Consider the following 12,684-nt stretch of genomic DNA (forward strand, 5'->3'; position numbering starts at 1 on the left):
AGGACAGGAAAGCGGCTTAGAAATATATATTATGAAATAATATATTATTAAATATATATTATGAATAAATAAATATTATGAATAAATAAATATATATTATGAATAAATAAATATATATTATGAAATTTGATATTTTAACCATCTTTATGTATGTAATTCAGTGACACTAACATTTTATATTCTCTAATCATTAGTTGTAAACTCCTGCCTGTTAAGTCAATGGTGTGCTGTTCAGATCTGTAAACCCTCATTAACCTTGATTGCTGCTTTTCCATTACTGTAAGAGGGTACAAATTCTATTACCATAATTTCATAGTCTTTTTTCTTGCAATTAAATGTTTTTAACCATATTCTTTGGCACCATGTTGTAAAAACCCAATTATTTTATCTTCCAGGGAAATTATCTACATTCCCAACATGTAATTCCCCGTTACCCCACACACATTTTTGCCCTAAAATTTACCTTACTGCGTGTGACGCTATCACAGGACTGAGCTGAGTGAGTGGAGGAAGTGACGCTCCAGGAGAGCCGAGGTGACTGGATTGCCTGCCCCCTTGTGGGTGCCCTGTGGGAATTGTTTCTCTGGTAAACACTGACAGACACAGCGACCAAACATGCCTTGCAGAGTGCAGCAGGGAGAGGGCACAGCTGCTGTGGGTGCTCCACACACCAAAGAAGAAGCTCCTCGGGAGGATGAGGCAGGAGGATGCTAGCCAGCCATTCAAGGCGGGGCTGGGCAGTAGAACAGGCAGAAGGGACAGGAAAGAAGCTGAAAGCAGAGCACACCAGCACTGCCCTAGGTTTCTCCTTCCTCCCTGAGGCTGAATAACGTCCCAGGGGTGCATTGTATGGTCGAATTTCATCCTGACCTTCATCTGCAGTAGGCACAGCTTAGCTTTACCTCTGAGCTGTGGGGAGAACTGATTCCTGGGTAGAGGGAGCAACATAGCGATAGAGAAGCAAAGCCATTCTCTGTCCTCACAAAGGAGTAGTGGCCACTTTATCATTTTCATGAGTAGCTTTCCCAAGTAGTCATTCTACACACACACACACACACACATTCACAGACACACACACTCACACACTCACACACACACAGGGGAGCAGGCTCTCTGAGTCACCTCTTGCTAAAGCGCCATCTGGCACTTAGTCCTCTACTGGACATTTGACCCCAATCGTGGCTCCATGTCCAGACTTTCTGTCTGCCTTAGCAGGGTGCAAAGTGGACTACAGCTCATAGCAAGCTGCTCCCACACTCTTTACTAAAGGAAAGGGAATGTGACAAAGCTTGGAGACGGTGTTAGGGCAAACTATGAAGCTGTGACTTCAGCTCAGAGGGCACCTCTCAGTGTACAACAAGGATAGCCTGCATTTTCCTAAGCTGCACGGTGAATTACACCAGAGAAGCACTGTCACCTCACTCTAATGTGTGCCAGTGAAATAAACAACCCTTTATGATTAGGGGTTTGTTTGAATTCTTTCATGGCTTCCCTGTGAACTACTTTGCATGTTTTTTCTTACTGAAACTATTCTTTTCTTATAATAATATTTGTGGTCAATCTTGCCCAAATATTTTTCTCCTTTTTGGAGTTTTCTTTCAGCATCTGTAAAGCACTTTGTGACAAACAGAAGTTGTATTATTTTAAGTAAATTTCCATATCTTATGCTGTATCATCTGCTTTTAGTGACATCCTCAAGCATTTATCACCACAATCCAAAGGGTGACCCATGGCTGTCATCTCAGCCCCCAGGGAGGCCGAGGCAGGAGGATCACAAGTTCAAGTCTCTCCTGGGTAACTTAGTGAGACCCTGTCTCAAACTATCTCCACAGCCCCTCTTTCCTAACATGTACGGACATGTATACAAACTGTAAAGTTTCATATGTTTTTGGGTTTGTTATTGGCAATGCTAGGGATTGAATTTAGGGCCTTCTATATGCTGCACAAGGGCTCTGCCCTGGAGCTGCATCCCCAGCCCCTGAAACTGTGTTCTCTCCATCTTCCAGAAAATTTTCACTTTTCCACGTCTAGAAACAGGGTTCACACATCTGGAATTCATCTTCACATTCCAGTGAGGCAGGGAGGTAATGGAGGATTTCTGGCACCACCTATTAAGTAACGATTTCCCCTTATTACTTTAAAGTGTCTCGGTGTCACGTGCTGAAGTCCACTTATGCATCTCCCAGCAAACGGAGTCCTGAACTAAAACAGTTGATTTTGTACAAACCCACGCTTTTCTCATGGAGCCAAAGAATGAAATCACAGACGAAGGAGGAAGTTAGAAGAGTGTTTATGGGAAATTACAAGGAGAAAGCCAGGCCCTAGTGGGCACCCACGAGGAGGGGACTTCCAAAATGGAGTTTCCCAAGTGCCTTGTCTTAGTTTTGGTCTTACACAGATGAGCAGAGAGCAGGAATTGTTCTAAACAGGTGATTCAATGGGTTTAGGGATTAAGGAACATTAATTCTTTAATTTGGCTGAGTTGAAAGGAAGCCTCATTCAAAGGAAACCGGCTACTCCACATTCCTAAATTCCTCCAGCCCAGCCCAAGACCTGTCCTGGACACAGCATGGTCCCCTGCGTCTCTTTCCTGGAGGGAGGCGTTCTCATCTGCCCACTTTTTATCCTAACTTTTCATCCTTTTCCCTGTGTGTCTTACATCGCTAAGCTTCACTAGCTGTATGACCTGACTTAGCTCCCTGTGTGTGGGATTCTCTGCGTATCTGGCCAGCTCTGTCTCAGCCCGCCCCTTACTGCCGGCCTCCTTCCTCCTTTGAAACTGACTAAGCTGTCACTGTGTCTCTTAGCTGTTTACTGAAGAAGGTTCCAATCACACTTTCAAAATGCTGTGTGCTTTGCCATTGTTTTTTATTTTCCGAGCTTTCAGATTAATTTCCCTTTTTTCAGTGTAAATTGAAAGGAACTATCAGAAAGTTTCAAGTGAATCTCTGTGCCATAGCTCTGGAATATATTAATTTGGGAAAAACACTTTTTGATAAAATTAACTTCCTGAAACCTCGGCACACTAATTTTCCAATTTTCCCTTTATGTTCTTCGCTAAGACTTTGTCATTTTCTTCTACAGATTCACCCTAGGAGAGTTCCCACACCTTGTTTAAGGCTCTGGATGCCTGGTTCTCCACCCTGGAGGCAGCTGCACTCTGTGATTCCCTCTGGCTTCTGTTGGACCTGGGCTCTCTGCCGGTCACATACCGCCCACCTGCCCCCCAGAGGCCAAACCCGGAGCGGCCTGGCGGGAGCCTCACCTGCAAACTTCAGGCAGAGGTCTCGCTAAGTGTAGCCTGGGCTGCTCTGTCCCAGAGCTGGCAGTGGCTGATGAGCCTGGCTGTGTGCAGTCTGCCAGCACCGACTCTGCAGGTTACATTCCATTTTTTCCCTGTGATTAATAAATAAGCTGTAGAGTAGGATCCATTTATCTAAATTTTCCCCGTGAGTTCTAGAATCCTTGGATGATTTTTACTCTGCTGCTGGTGACACAGATTTCAGACTCTGTCTTTTCTCTTTTTATGCTCCTTGTTGGCGAGGAGATTGTCTTCTTCCTGGCTCTCCTGCCCTTCTCTCTTCTTCTTTCTTTCCTTCCTTCCATTCTATGGACAGAGGAACTCTTCCCTCAGCAGGCTGACGTCTACTGCTGTCCTTATCATGGATTTTTTCACTGTTCTGCCAGATTCCCTTTCTTAATGTTTTATTTATTCATCATCAATATTTATAAGTGATATTGACCTACAGTTTTTATATTGTATGCTACCTTTATCCAGTTTTAATACAGTTTTTATAGGTGTTGTAAGAGTTACCAGAAAATCTCAGAGCAATTTAAATAACAGAAAAAGTCATGTTCTCATTCTTCCAAGGTTTTTAAGTGAGTAAATCTGGTTCTCTCTCTCTCTCTCTCTCTCTCTCTCTCTCTCTCTCTCTCTCTCTCTCTCTCTTTCTCTCTGTCTCTCTTTCTCTCTGCCCCTACTCTGACATTACAGTTAAACTTACACTTTCTCTTATATTTAGTGTCATTTAGGATACATTTCTGTAAAGTACTTTTATAATTATTTTACTTTTTCTAGTACTCTAATTACTTCCCCATTCTTATTTCTAATTTAACGTTCTATATTTCCCCCATTTACTCCTTGATTTAGGGATCTTCTACTTTCTGTCAAAACTATTGTTCATTTTTCTCTTGAAAACTTAGCCCTTGATATTTGCCTCAGTTCTGTTATTCTTCCCTCCCCTGGCTTATCCTAAAAGCTGTATTAATTTCTCACTCCTGCTATTTTAGGCCTATTTTCCGTTACTTTTTACAAGCTATACTTCATTCTAAAGCCTGCTTTCCTCTGAGTACACCTCGACGGTCAGTCTTGGACTTTTATTTGCAGCATTCCTATTATTTCCTAAATATTCTTCAATGTTTGGTTCTACTTTCTCTTTGATCCTAAGTTACTTTCAAGGTGTCTTTGGAATTTGAATATCATTAGAGATTCTTTTATTTCCACCATTGGTCTTCATTCATATTGTTTCCAGTCGAAAATACATAATTTTTATTCCTGCTAAAGTTTACTGACGCTTTTCACTTGCCGTGTGACACAGGGCTAACGTACACACATTAGATGCATGAACGGGAACTTGGGGTTCTGTGCATAAAGTCAACCTCCGGCCAATCTGAAGCTGCACTGGTGAACCATGCAATGTCCTGCTGCCACCCACATGGGCCCACACAGATGCTCCTGAGGACGGAGCAGGGGCAGTGACCTCTCTACTTTTGCTTCCTACTTTTGATCTCTCTCTTCCTAATAGTTCCCGCTCTGTGGGAAAAATAAGAATGTCTTTGTGGCTCAGTTCAGCTCTCAGCCACATCCCCTGATTCCACTTTATCTGAGTTCACCTGCTGCTTCTCCACCCTGTTCACTGTGAGGAGAGCAGCTAGGACTGAGGGGGCCCACGGCTGCCCTGGCATCCCTTCCCCTGAGCTCTGTCCTTGCGGTGATGGAAGGATCTGAACTGTGTCGGGACTGTGGGAGGCTCAGCTCCGAAGCAGCATGCACCTCCGGTCTCCGGTGACAAATCGAGGGGATGAGTCAGTCCCCACGTGGCATGGCATTCGGGGGACCTTATCCTAGAGGCCTGGATCCCACTGTCCCTGATGCCACAATCTCCCTGCGAGCTGCCCCTGGGGCCAATGGGTCCTGCACCATGGCCTGACATTGCCAAGATCTTGCTTTTTAAGCTCTAAATCGTTTTCTGGAAATCCCACAGCTATTATCTGAGGGGGCAGTGACTGGAAACCTCTTCTCCTTGACCTTCTCACCACCACCTCTGCCTGGGCCTGACATTTTCTAAAGGTTCTGTTCCCCAAGGATCATCAGGGTCTGTACTGAGACTTCAGTCCAACACCCAACTTGCCTGAATCTGATTCCACAGGTCTGTGGTGGAAAAGCCGAGCTGCATATTTACGAGTGAGCAGCAGCATGCACAGAGTAACAAAGACATGGACATGTGGAGCTGGGTGCCATGGTGGAGCCTCGGACTGGCCGCCTCAGTTTCCCTGCAGTACTCCCTCTGCTGGCCCACCTCAGAAACAGCCAGGAGCTCAGTTTGTGGAAGCCCGGGAGCACGGCCACATCACCCTCGGTGTGACTTGGGATGAGTAGGTCCCAGTCTCAGCCGGCTTTGCATTTCAGTAACAGATGCCTGAGCATCAGCTCCACAGAGAGTGTGCAAGTCCCAGTCCAGCTCCTGCCCTCACTTCTGGTCACTGAACTCATGGGAACAGGACAGGAAGAGGAAGCGACCCCAAGGCCGCACACACACCCCAACAGCTGTAGGGTCTTCGGGACGTCTGTGATCAGAACTGTAGGAGGAGGCGAGAGAGAAGCCACGCTGCCCACGAGCACAGAGGATCTAGGTTCACGCAAGGTGAGGCTGAGTTGGGGGAGCCCCGCCCCACCTCTGCTGGGCCCTCTGTGTGCGGAGCAGGAACACAGGCGAGTCTGGGCGGCACTGGACGGGTTGGTAATTTTACCTCGTGGTGGGCAGCGGTCACAACCCTGCCACGCCTTACACAGCAGTAATCATCACCCCAGTGTTGCACTGCGCACCAGGAAACATGACGCATCCACTGACCTGGCTTCGGTTGTTCTGCAGGAACCATGGCAGGAGGTGAAGGACAGCAAACAGATCAGGATCCAGGACCTCGGGGCCTGCAGATGACACAGGAGGACAGGACCAGACTGGGCAGCTGCCTCCCTGGTTCAGTTCTGCCGTCACAGCAAAGCCACATGTATCTGTCAGCCAGACTTGGCTTCCTTCACTCTATTTCAGAGTGAATTAATTTTTCAGCTGACAAGAATCATAGGGCATTTCCTTGAAGAAAGAGCTTTCACGAAAACCTCCCATTCAGCCTCTTGCGGTCAAGCCCAGCACAGGGAGGGTGCTGTACCCAAACACTCGGCAGAGGCCAGGTCTGGATGGGAGCCCCAGACATAGAGAAAGATAACACAAATCCTGCTGCCCTCATAACTGGAGAACCAGCAAAAGAGCCCTAGAGGAAATAAAAACCATAATCGCCACTTTAAATTGTTCCTCTGGTCCAAATGACGTTTATTGGAAATGTTTTCCCTCTGCTGTAAAACAGCACACACTGAGAAGTCACAAAGTGCTAGGTGGATCTCATTTCCTGAGCCTCTGACCCAAAGAAGGAGGCTGAGAGATGCCGTGTGGCCCGGAGCACCACCGGCAGGTTCCTGCAGGTCACCAAGGCGGCAGGGGTCAGTGGGCTGCGGGGCTCCATGGCACTGAGCATAACTTTCTCATGAAAACAGTGAACTACGAAGGGACCCGAGCCTCTGCCTCATGACCAGGTTTTGGTTCAAACCTCTGATCTCGGTGCAGAGAGGGAAAAGGCAGCTGCATTGTTCCAGTGCACGATGATGTTCCTGCCAGCCAGAGTCCCTGCCACGCCGAGGGCAGCCAGAGCTAGGCCATGGTGCTGTCCACTCCAGTTACAGGGTGTCGAATCTCCTGGTGCCCTGGGTCCCGGAGCAGCAGAGTCATCTACAACTCGAGCCAGGCAGGGGGAACCCACTCACGTCTCTCAAAGGGTTTCTCATCTTCTTAACATAATTCAGGTTTGCAGGTCAGCTGCAAACTAGCAAGAACCAGGAAGGATGTGCCACAGGGAGGTTTCCCGGTGCCCAAGGAAGCTGAGGTTTCTGTGCCCAGAAGCTCACTCATGGAAAAGCGGGTTGGCCTGGGCATCCCATTCTGGCCCAAGTACACCAATGAGTCATCCTCAGGACACAATTTTGACTATGAATGTGAATGAGCTAAACTAGAAACACATGGCTTAGTGTCACATGCAGAAGATGTGGTCATCTTGGTAGCTCAACACCTTGGAAAGAGGATACTAATGACGGTGGGACCTGAGGCACTTAATTAACCATGACTTCCCAAACACTGCTGAAATTTTCATTTTAGTGGAACTGGAGTTGATCCCAGGAGTGCTCTACCATGGAGCTGTACTCTCAGTCCTTTCTTCAATTTCTATTTGAGACAGGGTCTGGCTAAATCAGCCGAGCCCCAGATTTCATCCCCCTGCCTCAGCTCCTGAGTAGCTGAGAACAAGCAGGAGCCGCTGCTCCTGCCAAACCTTTCTGAATGCACCATCCCTATAACAGTGCTCCACCAGGGCTGGAGTGTCCTGGAAGGGCAAGGGTACACCCAGTAGCTGGGAAAGGTTCCGAGGCTGCTGCCTGGGGAGGTGTGGACAGAAAGCTCACCACAGCCAGTGGGAGCCGGGAAGCCACCACAGGCTGGGACCTGAGTACACACAGGTCAGATTCTGCCACTTCCCCTTCTCTTGCCAGGCTGCCCATGGCCATGTGGACAGGGAGCCCAGAGAGTCCAAGACGCTCCTGGAACAGTGAACAGGAAGTGGCACCAAAGGCAGTGAAGACCCCAGCTTCCCAGGGACCAGGTGAAATGGCCCAGTCAGATCCAAGTCTGACCCATCTTGCACTGTGGTACTGGGCTCGGGCAGAGGACCACTCCAAGGGGCCCCGTGGCCTCATCGTCCATGCTGCAGTGGCTTAGAAGTGTCCTCGGGGCTCTGGGTGGTGGCCCTGCCCTTGGAGGGGCCTGGTGAGAGCAAGGAGGTCACTGCACAGTCCTCAGATGGGACACTGGGACCTTGGCCCCTTCCTGTCTGCTTTCTAGCCACCGTGAGGTGGGCAGTGTCTTCTCCCAGCAGCCCAGAGCAGCAAGCCAGGTGCTGGTGCACAGCCCTCTGAGACCATGGCACCTCGAGCTCTGCTTTCTATGGCCGAGTCCTCAGTGATTCACATAGCAGTGGAAACCAAATTAGCACCACTCGCCACAGGAAGTGGATGTGCTGCTGGGGCCCACCAGAGCCTTGCCGCCTGTCCTGTCTGAGCCGCTTCTAGGGAGGGTGCCCTAGTGGAAGGGTAGCCGGGGGCAGCCAGGAGGGCACTGTGTGCTGAGTGACCTCAGCAGGAGAGCTAGGCATAATACCTTTTGTGGACAAGCAGGGAAGCAGTGACCCAGACCTCCTGAAAAACTCCTGAGCAGTAGATATGCATCCCTGTTCCTTCAAGGAGGAGGAATGGCTCCTGTCCAATGACATGGGAAGGCAAACTCCCCAGCTCACCCAAGACAAGCACCTTGCTGTGAAATGTGACATCTCAAGGGCAGTGGAGACCCCCACCACGATCCTTTGAGCAGCCAGGCAAGGGAGGCCCATGCACCAGGAAGGTGAGGTTGCTATCTTCCCTGGGTGACATGACGCTAGAGGAACTGAGCTCCACAGCCCACACCTGCACACTGCCCAGTGCTATAAATGACAGAGAAGTGTACACAGGGACCTCAGACAGAAAATGCCTGCCGCATGCTTCACCTGGGTCAATGCTTGGGTCCCAAGTTGCATCACGTAGCCTGGATTTGTCTGCAGATGTTCCTGCTCCAATGGGGCATAGTCAAGCCACTGGTGTTGCAGAACAGGTACTAATGGGAAAGAAAGTTTCTCCGCACCGAGGAGTAGGAGTGCAATCATTTATTCTACCGGTGGACTGATGGGGATCATTCCCGAGCACTAGCCCCAAACTGCAGTCAGACTTAGGGTATAAGCAGGAAGTACCAAAGTGGAGAGCAGAGCATGGGAATTTAGGACAAAAGCCTTCGTCATCAGTTACTAAGCAGGCTACACTTGACAGCTGGTGCCTTGCTGTTTGTGGCAGCCATGAATGGTGGCCCTGTCCTGTCATCCTGTATTGAAGCCAGACTATGGACTGAAACCTCCAACCTATGAGAAGTAAACCTTCCCTTCCCTAACTTTGGGTATCAGGTATTTTGTCTCAACAAGGAGAGAGAAAAGTAGCTAACATACTTGGCTTTATAGGTTTTGTGCAGAATGAGTACATCTTGTGGCCTTGTTGCATTTTTATCAGGCAGGAGAAGCTTATTTTTAAATTTTCATTCTCCTGGGAAAGTTCCTGAATGACAGCAAAGCATTTGCTTCTTGTTGAGAAAAGCCCTTCAGCAGGGGGCTGTGTGTGACTTACACACACACGATGACCTGCGTGTAAGGGCCTCAGCCGAGTCTCTGCCACGGAGGCCATCACTGGGGGGTGTGGCCCAGGACTACTGCTGGATGTGGGCCCCGCATGGAGATGCTCAGTGTCACTATCTGTGAGTAACATTTTTCACATGGTATGCCACAAACACACAGTATGTTATGTGCCAATTAAAATTTGAAAGTTGAAACGGAAACCCTGGTGCATGATGCCCGCATTAGCAGAGAGACAGGCTGCTGCAGGCTGGGGACTGGCTGGCCACATGCAGAGGAACAAGAAATTAGGGAAGGACTTGGATCACAGGCCACCAGGAGACATTGTCTGGCCATGAAATGGGCTGGATCTGGCAGAAGCTAGTTTCTGGACTGAGATTCTGAGTGTAAGGAGTCAGTCTAAGGAGTTGAGACTAACAACAAAGGTTCCAGTTATTTAAGGCCACAAGCAAAACATCTTTTTAAAACACCCTCATTTTAAAAAAATCTCCATTCTTGGGCCATTTGGGTTCCAGGAGGAATTAAAATTAAGTGACTTTGTTTTATAGTCTAGCTCCTTGTAGAAGATTGCAATTCTCGATTAGTTGGTAACATTTCTCATCGCCCTAGGGCACACATGATGCTGTACAGAGAATTAAAATTAAGGAGGAAAGGCTGCAGTGAGGCCTTTGGAGGAAATTCTCTTCACAGCAAGGAAATAAAGCCTTTGTTTTGTTGTCATTACGATCATTATGGTTAATTACAGCGTGTAAGTGACACTGAAGCATAGGAAACGATCCCATGGTGTCAGACACTTCATTTGCTTTTGTTTATGAAGTAAGACACTTGCAGAGTGCTGAAGCCAAGAGGGGAGGACCAGGAAAGGGCTCTTCCTTCCTGAGCACGCGGAGGAAGGAAAGTCCCCGCTTGCACGGGGAGCAGAGAAAAAGCAGAAGCAGGTGTGGCAGTGCCCACAGAGTTAAGCATGGTGGTAGCCAGTAAGAAGTCAGAGGGTGCCCTGGAGACAGGGACGTTAGCAGTGACAAGGGACAAAAGAATCTAGCCACAGCCAAGGAATCTGGAAAAGCCAGGGTCCCTTGGTCCAGGATCGCTGTAATGGGGACTTTAGTAGCCCAGGGTTGCCACCGGGTAATCACTAAAGAGAGACCAGGGTGAAGTGGGGAGTGTGGGGTTGCTCTGTCTCCAGAGGCTTTAGGAGAGCAAAAGGAAAGCCTGCCTTGCTGAGGCGCAGGCAGAGAGAGAACAGTGGTGCAGCCGGGGCTTAAGTCAGAGCCTGGAGGACAGGGAAGGGCAGATTGCTGGGCAGGGCCATGCAGCCACAGAGCCCCACGCCTGACCCCTGGGGTAGGGCCAGGGTGCAAGGACAGCATGGGGAGGGTAGAGAAGCATGGGCACTCAGTTGCTGCCGGGCACCCAGGCTTTCTGGACAGGAAGTCGTGGGCTGATGTCCCTCTGCAGGGACAGAGGGCTGGGACTGCACTGCAGCAGCCATGAGCACGTGAGCCTGGGGCTGCGGGCATCGGACAGGAGGGCAAGTGGTCTCCAGACACTGTGCAGGAACAGCGCGGAGCAGGAGCTGCTCCGAAAGAGGCTCCTGGTCCTGAGTACTCCACGGGGAGCCAGAACTGGGCTGAGGTGGATTCGGACCCCTGCCACACCTGCTCTGACGAGTTGTGTCCAGGTCAGAGCCTAGGCAGTGAGTGAGGAGCATGAGGGTGTGAGGACCACATATGAGAGAGAGAAATGGAGGGAGAGTGCGGGAGGCCGTTCAATCAGACTGAGACCCAAGCGATCACCGGCATCCTCAAGGACAGGAACAAGGTCAAGGATGGATTCCATCCCCAAGCGGGGCCTGCCTTTGAGTGACCCTTCAAGCTACCACATCGCTGAGGAAGGGACCGTGTCTCCTGCAGCATTTGCTGAAGCAGCTAAACCGAAAAGTACTTTCTGGGAGCCAAGAATGTAACTCAGTGGTGGGGGCTTGTGTGAGACTGGGCTCAATCCTGGCATTGCTGAAAGCTTATCTTCTCACCCTGCTGGAATGCAGGCTTTTTGAGGGCAGAGACTTGTGGCAGCAGAGCCTCTAGGAGCGCTGGCCTGGCTGCAGCGACCTTCTGGAGCCCAGAGCTGTGCTGGACACGCCTCCAGCCCGACGCCCAGGGGACCTGGGCAGCATTGCTATGGCTGGTGGCTGTAGGAGGCAAGTGTGCTCACTGATATGGCAGTAGATTTGCCATTTTTGGTCAGACCTAGAAAGAAAACACAGCGTGAAAGGGCACTTTTAAGCCTGGCCGCCAGCTGGCTGCTGAGAGGCAGGCAGCTGTGACATCACTATTTTGCTAACCTGAGTTCTCAAAACCTTGCGTGTGCCAGGTCTCTTCTCAAAATGAGTCCTTGACTGGAGGAAAACACTTCCAGCAGGAACCACATTCACACGCCTCTTAGCCTGCATCCTCGGCTCCCACATTTATCCCCATTAGTTTTTTTCCAAAAATCACATTTAAAGTTTAGTGAATAACTGCCAGATTCCTAGAGTATTTATTCTTTCAACCAATCATTTTAATGGCAGCCTTTAATCTTCCATTCTTGGGCTCTCTTTCCCACACGATGTGAGTTATAACACAGAGATTTTGTTCCCCAGGATTAGGAACATTCACAGAAAACAGGGTATGATTCCTCCTGGCTGTTTTGAAAAACCTGTGCTCTTTAAAAATTGGCAACACTTGTCATCTGGGTTAGGAAAAGGGAAATTCGTGAAATGTTCCTCATAAAGGCAAATTGTTGGATTTTTTTCTTTCTTATTTTTCTCTCAAAAATATCTCAGGTTTTATCTGCTTCGGTACAAAATGATCAGGAAAGTTTTTCTGATGGAAAAAACTACTTTTGAAGAACTGTGATTTTTGTGTGTCCCCAGAGAACTTAGAATTATAGGCCTGAAACAAAGGAAATCTCACTCCAAATCCAGGAGAAATTCTGGCCCTCAGCCCCACTCAGAGTGAGCCTGGCTCCTCCTCCGCTGAGAAATGGGACTGGAGCTGCATTCAGCTCACTGTGGTCCCTAGGTGACAGCAGAGAGGGAGACAGCTCCGCAGCTTC

This window comes from Cavia porcellus, unplaced genomic scaffold, assembly GCF_034190915.1.
Source record: "Cavia porcellus strain 051 isolate PalLab524CR breed Dunkin Hartley unplaced genomic scaffold, mCavPor4.1 scaffold_20, whole genome shotgun sequence".
NCBI lineage: Eukaryota > Metazoa > Chordata > Mammalia > Rodentia > Caviidae > Cavia > Cavia porcellus.